This window comes from Pseudorca crassidens, chromosome 15 (genome assembly GCF_039906515.1).
Source record: "Pseudorca crassidens isolate mPseCra1 chromosome 15, mPseCra1.hap1, whole genome shotgun sequence".
Lineage (NCBI taxonomy): Eukaryota > Metazoa > Chordata > Mammalia > Artiodactyla > Delphinidae > Pseudorca > Pseudorca crassidens.
The window spans coordinates 20,574,087-20,587,235 of NC_090310.1; the positions used below are offsets into that span (position 1 = coordinate 20,574,087).

Genomic DNA, 13,149 nt, shown 5'->3' on the forward strand with positions numbered 1-13,149 from the left:
GCACTGGGGGGAAAAATGCTGAAAAGGAAATAAATGCAGAATATACATTTAAAATATATAAAAGGCAGACAACCCATTAGAGAAGAAAAAGGCAATAGAAAAGCAGTAACTTCACAAAAGAGAGTATCCCAATGCTCTATAAACATTAAAAAATGTACTCACCGTCATCAGTCATCAGGGGAATATACGATAAAACCATAACGAGTTACCACTTTACACCCACCAGGATGACTAAAAAAAAAGATGGAAATTAGCAAGTGCTGATGAGGATGTGGAGCAACTGGAACTCTCATACTCTATTGGTAGGAGTGAAAATTGGTACAGTCACGTTGGAAAGCACTTTAGCTTCTTTTTGGGGGGGGGGGCGGGACGCGGGTCTCTCACTGCTGTGGCCTCTCCCGTTGCGGAGCACAGGCTCCGGACGCACAGGCTCAGCGGCCATGGCTCACGGGCCCAGATCCTCCCGGACCGGGGCACGAACCCGTGTCCCCTGCATCGGCAGGCAGACTCTCAACCACTGCGCCACCAGGGAAGCCCTCCTCTTATTCTTATTCTCCCTTGCCTCATCCTCCTTCACTTGGCTAACCAAGCCCTTCAACGTAAGTCCCACTTCCTCTAGGAAGTGTTCTGGGAAGTTCCCTCAAGTAGATACCCTGTACTGTGCTCTTCGAAATGCTCATATTCTGCCTGACATGGAACTCACACCTGGAATTCTACCTCTACACTAAGCAGTGCCTATTCATTCATTTAAAAATCATTTATGGAAACTAACACAACATTGTAAATCAACTATACTCCAATAAAAAATTTTAAAAATTAAAAAAAATTATTTATGGAGAGCCAAGTATATGTATGGCACAGTGCTAGGCACTATTTTTGTCTCCTGCTCAGTGCCTGCCGCAAATTATATAGCGAATATTCACTGAGAGAATTAATGGCCAGCTTGAAGCAACCAGGCCTGAGATGGTGGCTGGCGATCAGAAAGAATGTTGGAACACCGATGGGTGGAGCCTTGTCTCAGCTCCAGGGAGCAAGATAAGTCCTAGGGTAGAGGGAACTGAGCTCTCCTAACCGGGCTGGTGCCCTGAGGTCAGCCTGCACTGGGAACCACCTGATAGCAGCCAACAGGAATTTGTTCTACAGGGCTCAGGCAAGGAGCCAGCCGGTGCTGGGAATTGGGCAGACCCTTCGATGTTGTGTCTGTGGCTAATTTCTCCTTGGCTAGGGTTCCACGCCAATGAACCACTATGCTGGAGTGTAGTGAAATGTTTAAGCCTAGGGTTTTTGCAGTCAAAGAGAGTTACTTAAGTTCTCAGAGCCTCAGTTTCCTTTTCTGTAAAATGGGAATAAGACTCGTACCCATTTTGTAGGCCGTTGCAAGGATGGAATGAGATTATGTATATGATATATCAGGCTGGTATCTGGCATACAGTAAAGTTTTATCAATGTTAACAATTATTGTTATCTAGGCTTGCTTTTTTAATTTGCAGTATGTCTGGGGGAGATAAGAGGAGCAAAACTTTTGCCCCAGTTTGGAGGTATATCTTTAGCTATCTCTAAGAGCCCCATGTATATAGCAGCCAATAGCAAATGAAAGCTCCCTGCTTGGACCTGTGCCTTCCCAGACTTCCCTTTGGCTGGGACATAGCACAGAATATCTGGGTCTTCCCCAACATGCTGCGTCTGTAAATGAGGCCTAAGGCCACCTCAAGAAGGTGAAAAGTTTCAGCACTCACTAACCATACCTAATCACAGTAAAAAATCTGAGGATAAAAGGAGTTACTTGGATATCATCAAAACAGCTAGATTTAGCAATAAAAGGGTTATCATGGGATCAAGTGGAGAAGAATGTAGGCCAAAGGAGGTTTCAAAGAGCCATAGATGAAGTCCTGTGTTGCAAAATGTAGATGTTTAAATTATGGCTCTGGCCCAATGCATTGGAGCAGCTCTCTCTCTCTCTCTTTTTTTTAACGTTTTAAATTTCTATTGAAGTATAGTTCATTTACAGTGTTGTGTTAGTTTCAGGTGTCAACTCTCTTTTTAAGCCTGCCCAGCATCTAGGGCTGGCTGGACTGACAGTGAAGGCAGAATGACTTCCAACTTTTTGCCTGACGAACTGCATAGATAGAGGCACCAGTAGTTGACATTTGGAGAAGATAAACAGATTTGGAGAGGGAAGAGACCAAGTCCAGTTTTGAATATAGAGACTTTTGAGGTGTTTGAAGGGTACCGAGGTAGGTATGTTTAGAAGGCAATTGAAAATGTGGATCTGGAGCTCACAGAAAGTTATATAAAGATGGACGATGAGAGAATTCCCTGGGAATCCAGTGGTTAGGACTCCACGCTCTCACCGCCAAGGGCCCAGGTTTGATCCCTGGTCAGGGAACTAGATCCCACAAGCTGTGCCACGTGGCCAAAAATAAAAGAAGATGGAGAATGAGAATTGTAAATAACAAGGGACAATGTCCACTGTGGGCAAGAACAAGACACCCCAGGGTATAAAGTAGAGTGAGAAGAGGACTAAGGAGAAAACCATAGAGAATTGCCATTTGGAGAGGAAAAATGGAGGAAGGAAAGCCAGCAGAGAGGATGGAGAAGGAAAAAACAAGCAGGGAAGTGAGAGCAAAACTAGGGCCTAGCTGTGAGACCACCAGACATCTTAAGGAGAATTCTGATTCACAGGAAATGAAATTGAATTTTTTTTCCCAAGTCAAAAGAGCTTTTATTCATTTTTAAAATATCACATGTGAACCTGGCCCCTTGCGGTCTCTGTAACTGGATCACTCAGATCTTATTCATCAGCCCGCTGAACTGTTCCTTTCTCAGAAACACAGATACCATCCACAAATGTTCTGATATCCTTGTTTTTAACTGTTGTGGCTTTTGCTGAATCAAGGCAGCTGAATTTGACACAAGTTCAATGTCGTTTCCTTCAAGAATCAACTCATCTTTCTGGGCTTGAGATACTGAACAAGCAACACCTGGCCTCATCCGAGCCCTGCGGATGTATTTTTCACCCCCCAAAATTTCGGATTTCCACAAGAGAACCATTCTCCTGAATAACGACATTGATGGGGAAGTGAGCATACACAGACCTCATCTGGTAACGGAAGCCCAGCGTAACACCCTTGATCATGTTCTGTACATGACTACAGATAGTGCGAACAGTGGCCAGTTCCTTTCTATTCCCCCACCATTTGTCAACCCGGAGCCTCTTCTTTTTCTTCCCAAGGAGACTGAGTTCTACACTGATGTGATTGAAGTCCCTCCGCAGGGTGCCTCTGGGGCCCTTCACAATAACTGTGCGTCCCTTCAGAGTAATGTCGACATTTTCTGGAATGTCGACAGTCTGACTGCTGAGAATGGTCTTCATTCTTGCAGTAGATGTGGCGAAGAGCTGAAATTGAATTTTAAAGGCATGAAAACATAACCTCACTCATAATGAAGACATGTACAATAAAACAATGAAGAGGTAGCATTTTTTAAAAAATCTACCAGACTGGCAAGAATGGAAAAGCTTAACACAGTGTTTGAGAGGATGTGGGGAAATAGACACTTTAAAATAGTAAAGATATACACTTTTGGGCTTAGTGATTCCATTTCTAGGAACCCACTGGATGGATATGCTTATACATGGGTACAGAGAGGTTTGTACGAGGATATTCATTGCAGCATTATTTGTTGTAGCAAAGGGTTGGAAACAACCTAAACGTCCATCAATAGAGGACTTGCCAAATTAATAATGACATCATTTCAGTGGAATATATGCATTTCAGTGGAATATATGGAGTTATTAAAACAAACAAGGGAGATCAATAAGTACTAATTTGGAACCATAGCTAAGATATCTGAAGTGAAAAACATCAGAAGGACAATAGAACAGGATGTGCTATCATTTATGTAAAAATGGATAAGGCTGGCTTTGGAGCCAGACTGCCTTGGTTTAATTCCCAGCCCCACCGCTGTCTAGCTATGTAACTGGGGGAAAAGCTACCTGTGCTTCAGTTTCCTCAGCCGTCACCTTCACAGGGTTATCAGAGATGTGAAGATTTACTTTTCCCTTTTGTACTTTTTGAATTTTTTTTTTTTTGGCCGTGCCGTGCGGCATGCGGGGATCTTAGTTCCCCGACCAGGGACTGAACCCACGCCCCTGCAATGCAAGTGCAGTCTTAACCTCTGGGCCACCAGGGAAGTCCCTGAATTATTTTTAAACCATGGCATGTGTAACCCTAATTTTCATTTAATTAAAAATTTTAAACAAAGAAGGTATGTGGGTAGCAACTAAGCATGTGGAAAAGATGCTAAATTCATTAGTCATTAGGGAAAGGCACTTTAAACCACAGTGAGACACCACTGCAAGTCTATTCATATGGCTAGAATTATAAAGACCAACAATACCAAGTGCACCACCCCAAGCCTATATTGCTTTGACAGCTCATTCACATCAAAGAAAATGTGATCCTCCCTTCCCAGTGTACAACTCATCAAGGGATTCATTCTGATTGGTCCTGCCTGGGTCACATGTCCAGCTCTGAACCAATCACTGTGGGGCTGTGAATCACCTTAAAGTGTTGGCGAAGATGTGTAGCAATTGAAACCTTCATAGGCTGCTGGTGGGAATGTGAAATGGTACAGACACCTTGGGAAACACATGGGCATTTTCTTACAAAGTTAAACATAACATCTACACAGTAACTCAGAATTCCACTCTTAGGGATTTACCAAAGAAGTATGAAATTTTATGTTCACAGAAAGACTTGACTTGAATGTTCTTAACCGCTTTATTCAAAATAGCCCCAAACTGGAAACACCCCAAAAGTCCATCAGCTTGGGAATGGGTAAACAAAATGTGGCATATCCGTACAAAGGAGTAAAAAGGAATGAGCTAATACTTGCAGCAGCATTGATGAATCTTAAAACATCCAGAAACAAAAACCCAAATACTGTATGATTCCACTTATATAAAATTCAAGAGAAGGCAAAACTATAGTAATGAAAAGCAGATTAGTGGTTGCCAGTGACGGGGGCTGGGGAGGAACTGACAAAGTGGCACAAGGGAACTTTTGGAGTGATGGAAATATTCTATGTTATGATTGTCGTGGTGGTTACATGACTGTATGTTTGTCAAAACTCAAATACATAAGATTGTGAATTCTATAAACAAAGTTGGATTAAAAAAAAAAGACTCAGTCTAACAACAACAATTTTTTCTTTTTAAAGGATGACCTCGTCTGTAATGTTCAATGACAGAGAGAAATTAAATAGGATGAGGATGCGAAGGGATCATTTGAATGGCTACTTATGTGCCAGGCTTTGCATCTTGGTTGGGGAGGGATGAAGTTGGACCCCATATTGTCAGGAGTCAATGGGGAGGGAAGAAGTGGAGGTAGTCATCCGAAGACATCTTCCAAGAAATTCATCTGCACATAGATACCAAATAAACATGACTCAACCTTTCTGGTTACGAAAGAAATACAGATTAAAACAATATCACTATGGCCCATCTGATTGGTATAGTCTGATAGCCTGGGTGGGCCTGGGTGTAGGAAGTGGTGTATAATCTTTGGAAAAAGCAATTCGAAATAAAAAACCCTACCCCCTCTCCCCACAAATGTCAAGACTTTGACCTGGCCACTCCACTAACAATTTATCTTAAGGAAATAACTGGACAGCTGGACAAGGGAGGAGGCATACAGTTGTTAAATCAAAGTGTTCTTTGTAATGTAAAGCAGTGGAAACAACCTAAGTATCCAGTAATGGGGGTTGACTGAGTAAACCAATGGTTTATTCATCCCGGAATTTGCTTTCAGCCTTTGACATTTTTTGATGTACATAATAACTTGGGAGAGGAAGGAATTGGGTGAGGAGGAAATGGGGATGGCAGGGAGATTTATATTTTTGCTAAATACCCTTTCCTACCTTTTGAATTTGGGACCATGTGAATCTATTGACTACCAAAAAGTTAAAACAAAAATTTTAATACAATAAGAATTATATCTGGAGCTATAATTACTAAACACGGAAGGCCATTTACAATATAGTGTTTAGCGGGAAAAGCGCATTGCAGGGCAGGGTGAGCATATTTTTGTAAAAAAATTGATTTATATGAGTAAAGCATTGCAGGAGGAGCAACAAAACGTTAGCTGTAGTTGTGCCTGGATGGTGGTTTTTGGTGACCATGATTTTTTTCTCTTTTTATATTTATATTTTCTAATTATTAAAAGAATGATTAATTGTAGGCCTTGTCTAATTAAAAATATACACTTTTTGGACATTAGTGGGAAAACTGGTGAAATCAGAAAGTCTGTAGTTTAGGTCATAGTACTGCACCAACATCAGTTTCCTAGTTTTGACCAACATGCCGCAGTTCTCTAAGATGTTCACGAGGGGAAGCTGGAGGAAGGGTATACGGGAACTCTTTGTACTATTTCTGTGGCTCACTTGTAAACCTAAAATAATTTCAAAATAAAAAAGCTTTTACAAAGTTTTAAAAATAAGTTTAATGACCTAAAAATATCACTTTTTCTATCATGATAGCGTTGTAGAATGTAGTTAGACATGACCAAAAACAAAGCTTGGTCGTGAAAGGAAGAGGAAGGTAGGGTATCAGGAGAGTGGGATTTTAGGACAGGAGAGATTTCACAGGCAGAGGAGGGCCCAGGAGGCTGGCAGAGGCTGAAGGGGAGCATGGAGGGGAGCTGTAATTGAACAAGGTGGCTGAGGAAGGCCGGCGGGACCTTCAGAGGAGGTGCCTCTTTCTCAAAGACTGAAGGGAAAAGAAAAAAGATGAGGGGATATAACTAAAGTTTATTGGCAGGAGAGTTTATGTCAGCCCACCTGGGGAGGTGGGTTTCTCTGGGAGATAAGGGCCAGCTTACGTGTTGAAGGTGGGGGTGATGGGGAAAGCGTGGAGCTTGTGGATGGGTGATAGATGAGGTCTGGAAGCCAAAATGCGTCATACAACCAAATGACCGTGAGACTGCGGTATTTCCCAAGTGTCCCAGGAGAGTCACTTGGAATGCGTTAGAATCACAGGGTCTCTGTGCCTCCAACCCAAACCAGGGAAGAGACTTGAAGACGTTTATATTTAACAAGCACCCCCAGGTGGTTCTTCCCTGGAGCGAAGTAGGAGGAACACTGAAGTATTGCTAAGGTCTGGCTGCTCAAAGTGTGCCCTGAGGACCGGCAGCAGCGGCCTCACCTGGGAGCCGGTTCGAGCAGCACACCTTACTTCACACCTGAGAAATCAGCTTCTGCATTTTAAATTTGATCTCCAAGTGAATCATACGCACATCAAAATTTGAGAAGCGTTATGCTAAGTAACAACTGTTACCATAAATATATACAATTGGCATAAAAACATGGCTGTCCCCACTGGAGAGCCCACTAGTAGGAAGAGAGAACCTCCCATTTGGACTGACCAGGGTCGTGAGGCTGGAAGATGAAGAGGGTGGTGAAGGGGTGGTTGCAATGTTTGAACATGGGGTCTAGGATGGAAGGAAGACAAGGAACAGGGCTGGTGAGCTGAGTGGCTAGGGAAGGCTGAGGGAGTCTGGAGAATCGGATTGGATCAAGAAGCAGGGGTGGAGGGAGTACAGAGTAGGAAAGGTGGAGGGATGAGGGGTATGTTTCTATCCAAGGTGTAGCCTTGGGAGTGGGTGGCTACAGAGGAATGGAGATGAAGCTATCTGAGTGAGGGAACTCGAGGTATTGTGAGGTCTTCCGGTTGAGTGGGTCATTCACAGTTCAAGTTCAATTTGCTCAGGTGAGGATCTATGCTAGTTTGCTCAGCCACCATTCTTCCTTCTTGTGATAGCAGCACCGTAGCGGCTCCTGAGCAACCACCCCTTACCCCACTCTCTTTCAGTGTAGCTTCTGGGGGGAGGATGCTCCCCTAATACAGAAATAAGTACACAGGGAGTTCCCTGGTGGCCTAGTGTTTAGGATTCCAGGCTTACATTGCCATGGCCTGGGTTCAATCCTTGGTCGGGGAACTGAGATCCCACAAGCTGCGCAGAGTGGGGAATAAACAAAAAAGAAAGAAAGAAGTACACAAGTCAGGCCCGGACAATCACAGTGTTTCATCTCTTTGGCTGCAGTGGTTGGTTCAAGAAAAAGTCTCAAGTATGTCCAATGCAAAACCATTAAATAATTTTGTTTTTTGGAATAGTTGTAAGAGAGAAGCTCTCTTCCTTTTGGGGGTGTGAAAGATGGGACACATGTCTGGGGCTTCCACTCTGTAGGGGGGAGTGTGTCTGAGAATAGAGCTAACATGAAGGAGAGCACAGAGGAGAGGCAGGAAGTGAGAGTTCTGATCTTATCATTCGAGTTTCTGGATCCAGCCATACCTGAAGCTAGTGACGCATTTCCAATGATATGAGCCAACATTTTCTTAATCCAGTGTGAGTTAGGTTTTTGGCACTTGTGACAAGATTCCTAACACAAGATTTATTACTTTTGTACAAATACAAATTTGTATTTTTGATAATTTTATTTAAAAAACACAAAAGACAACTGTCAGATTCCTGAGTACATGTAGTTAGTCAACTAGCAGAGCTGTTAAACAGAATTTGTCAAACAAACACCTGCAGATCTGGCCCGGGATGTGAGCAGACATGGCTGGGGAGATTGCTCCAGGAGTGCTCCTGGAGGCGGGGGAGGAGCTGTGAACAGTCAGCTCATTCCACCTCCTCCCTTGGCTCCTCCCAGCTCCAGCTGGGCACAATGAATGAATGCAGCCCTCAGCCTGCAATTAGAGCATGTGTCTCAGGAATCCTGCTGATGCTCGGGGCTGGTCCTGCCTCTGGAAAGAAGGAGCTGGAACAGTTCTGGCTTGCTGGGAGGCGGCTGTGGCTGCCTAGGCCAGAGCTGGGCCTGGTGGGGACCTTCCCAGGTCACCCACCCTGGGGGATACCCCGCCGGCCATCTCCGGGGCTGCCTCAGTGGAGGAGGGAGGGGACAGAGCCACAGAGATATTTGCCCCTTGGAGGCATTTCCTGGAACACTGCGTTGCTTTTAGGATGTTATAAACATCCATGCAATACCTATGTTACTGCCTACTCATCATTCTCTTTGTTTTCTGAGTTTTAAAAAATTCTGTAAAATCATGCACTATAGAGGTGTGCATAGAAAGTGTATGTGGTTTTAAAATACAGGAGAGCAAACACCCACGTTTGTATTCCCGATGAAGAGGAGATCACTGACAGCCAGTTCTCCACATGGAGACCTCTGATCGCCTCCACTCCCACGACCCCTCCAGAAATTTCCGTTATCCTGACTCCTGTGGTCAGTGCAATCTGCTTTTCTTTCTAGTTTCACTTACCATTTTTCTTTAAGTCAACTCACTCTTATTTTTTTATTTTTAATTTTTTATAAATTTATTTGTTGTTTTTTTTTTTTTTTTTGGGCTGCGTTGGGTCTTCGTTGCTGCGCGCGGGCTTTCTCTAGTTGTGAGCGGGGCCTACTCTTCGTTGCGGTGCACGGGCTTCTCATTGCGGTGGCTTCTCTTGTTGCGGAGCATGGACTCTAGGCACGTGGGCTTCAGTAGTTGTGGCTCGTGGGCTCTAGAGCGCAGGCTCAGTAGTTGTGGTGCACGGGCTTAGTTACTCCGCGGCATGTGGGATTTTCCCAGGCCAGGGCTTGAACCCGTGTCCCCTGCATTGGCAGGCAGATTCCTAACCACTGCGCCACCAGGGAAGCCCAACTCACTCTTTTAATTCAAATGATTTTTTTGACTTTTTTTTATTGAGGTAAAATTCACATAACTTAAAATTTTAAAGTGTACAGTTTAGTGGCACTCAGTACAGTTCCAAAACTTTCATCACCCCCAAAGGAAACCCTGTACCCACTGAGCAGTCACTCCCCACTCTTCCCTCCCACTCCTCCCAGCAACTACTAACCTACTTTGCCTCCGTGGATTTACTTATACTATTTCATATAAATGGAATCACACGATGCGTGGCCTTTGTGGCTGGCCTCTTTCACTGAATATAGTGGTTTTGAGGTCCATCTGTGTTGTAGATGTATCAGTGCTTCCTTCCTTTTTATGGCTGACTACTATTCCGTGGCAAATAAATTTCTTTTAAAAGGAAACTGCTTCATTAGTCCTGACTTTTCCCTCTGCCCGGAAAGTTATTTTCCCGGATATGTCTGCGTGAATGACTCCCTCAAGCTGTTCAGATAATACCCTTGCACAAAGGTCTCCCCTGACCACATAACACAGAGACTGGCCCCTCTGTCCGCCCCCAGACTCCCAGACCCTCTCTACCATGCTCTACATTTTTCTTCCTTCCATAGCACTTCTCACCCTCTGACATGCTATCCAAGGTACTCACTTCTTACGCAGATTGTTTCTGTGTCTGTCGCTCCCCCTGGGAGGGTGTGAGTTCCACAAGGGCAGGGAGCTTTGTCTGCTTGCCCCACACGTGCATCCCCAGCTGCTACAACAGTGTTTGGCAGCGAGTAAGCAGTTGTGGGAGGCTGGATAATGGACCCCCCAAGATGTGCACATCCTAATCCCTGGAACCTGTGAATGTTACCCTCTGTGGCACACAGAGCCTTTGCAGACATGATTAAGTTAGGAATCTTGAGATGGGGAGACTATCTTGGGTTCTCTGGGTGGCCCTAAATATAATCACAAGTATCCTTATTTAAAAAAAAAAAAAAAGGCAGAGGGAGACTTGGTTGCAGCAGAAGTCAATGTGACAACTGAAGCAAGATGCTACTCTGCTGGCCCTGAAGAGGAAGGCAGTTTAGAAGCCAGAAAAGGCAAGAAGACGGATTCTCACCTAGAGCCTCTAGAGCGACCACAGCCCTGCCGACACCTTGATTTTAGCTCCACAAGACTCCTTTCACAACTCTGGCCTCCAGAACGGTAAGGGAGTAAATTTCTGTGGTTCTAAGCCACTCACTTTGTGGTAGTTTGGTACAGCACCCACAGGACACTAACGCAGTGCTCAATAAACAGCTGTTAAATGAATAAACACTGTCCAACCAGTGACTAAGGGAAACACCGTTACTGCTTACAATAAGCAGAAGGTAACTGAGAAAACACAGGCAGTGTAAACATGGTGATGCAATTAAATTTGGCTTGATAGCTAGAAATCTACGGCCTCTGAGGCAGCAAGAGAGCTGAGCACCCGTTAGAGACTGTTAGAGACCTATGAGCCCCACGCTGGGAACTGATGTCTTTGCACCTTGAAGAATGGAATGGCGTTCTTGTCCTGTCAGTCAATGGCACTTAAAGCTCCAATTTGCTGGGGCAGGCGAGGGGCTCAAGGCGGACTTCAGAGAGATGGTGACATCTGTACCTGGTCTTGGAGGGTTAGTGGAGAAAGAGAGAGATCAGAGTTTGGCATTGTAATTAAGTTTGTGGGCCACCTAAAGTCACCACTGTAGGGTAGATCCTGTGACTTGACAAATGTGACTGAGGTGATGGGGGGGCCGCCAGAGGCATCTCAGCGGGACGTCTGTGATGGGCGTTCCTCGTGGAGACATCTCCCGGGCAGAGCCTGGAGTTGGGATGGGAGGGAGGAGAGCTGGGAGACTGGGAGAGTCGTGAGGATGGAGCCTCGTGCCGCTTCTACCTTTTGTCTCGGCTCCGTCTTGTGCACCAGCTGTGTCTTAAATGTAGAGGTCTCAGGGTCCCATCATCAACTCTCTTCCTCTTTTCTTCCATGTGACCTCAAACCACCCTTGCCGACCCCCTCATGTCTCTCTCTGGCCCAGACCTCTCTCCTGAGTCTTCAACACCAGGAGAGGTTGGGGTCTATCCGATATCACCCCTTGGGGTGCAGGCGCAGCAGGGACATGTTGAGTTTGAGACACCTCTATCATCAGGGAGACGTTCTATGGGCTGTGCAATGCTTGGGGCTGGGACTCAGGGGCCCAGAAGGGAGATCAGAAGAGCCCTGAGGTTGGGAGCTCAGCTTGAGAAGAACAAGGGCATATCAAGGACAAACGTTTCCACAACCTGCACGTGGAGCCGTTGTCTCTCAGAGTCAGTAACTCCTGGCCGTGTGGCTACCTACCCAGGGCTCTGGGGATGAAGCATTCCCCCCTGCCCCCGCCTCTGTCCCGGCACAAGAACACCTGAAGCCAGAGAACACCAGAGGGGACCTCTTCAGGGGCACGTGGACTCGGCCTCTGGGGAAAAGCTTCCATCTGAAAGGCAGTTTGCACAGTGGTTAAGTGCACGAGCTCTGGGGCAGGCCTGTGTCCACCAGTTATTAGTGATTGGGGCCATGAGAATGGGACCCATAGGGATGGTGCCCTGTGCCTCCATTCCCTTATTTGTACGAATACCTGTGCTGTGAGAATTCCACAAACTGATGTGTGTGGAGTGCTCAGCAGATTCCCGGGCCAACTATAAGCGCTCAGTCAAATATTAGCCATTGTTACGATCGTGATTGTTTTGATTAGCTCCATAAACTTTCCCAAAATACCATCACTGTATGCAGTCCTACCCCAGTTTGGAGACAAAGAGGTAAGACACAATTCCTGCCCTCAAAGCATTCACTGTTTAATGAGACAGATAAATGGATAAAAAATTGTATTGGGGATGGAAATTCTGTAAGAGAGAAAGCTCCAACTTCCTGGGGTAAGGGAAAGTACGGGAAGACTTTACAGAGGTGGTGATACCTGTACCTGGAAGGATGAGTGGAGGCGGAGAGAGGGCAGGTGCACGAGGTTGGGTGCTGGGCAGGAGGGAGATGGCTGAGCCGTGGCGTGTGCGCTGTACGCGGGGGGAGATATGGGCGACTGTTGCCCCAGATGCTTTTGGCCTCAGCTTTGACGAAGCCATCAAAAGCTGAGCCTCGCTGCAAATGTTCCTGCCTGTGATGTCATGCTGAGGCGGGTCCATTCCATGAACGTGAGGGCCTGGCCCCCACCCCTCCTTCTCTGGGGAGGAGGAAGCTCTCTCCGGGCAACGCCCAGGCAGGCATCCATTGCAGGTTCCCTGGCGGCACTGGCTGCGGCCACCCCAGCCCAGCATGGACAGGAGCCAGGCTCTTGCCTTCGGCAACCTGATGCTTGCCTGCGTCAGCCCTGGCTTGAGCCCACTCCTCAGGGGAGCCAGGGGTCACGGTGACCGTCTCCCTGCTGGCTGCCATGCCTCCTAGCAGCGCCCCACCCGTGAGGGCCAGAGGA

At 46.0% G+C, this 13,149-nt stretch overlaps 1 pseudogene; it reads right to left on the reverse strand.

Moving 5' to 3' along the window:
* Nucleotides 1-2,714: 2,714 nt before the first annotated feature.
* Nucleotides 2,715-3,391, reverse strand: LOC137206352 (large ribosomal subunit protein uL6 pseudogene; annotated as a pseudogene).
* Between the last annotated feature and the right edge of the window lie 9,758 nt (nucleotides 3,392-13,149).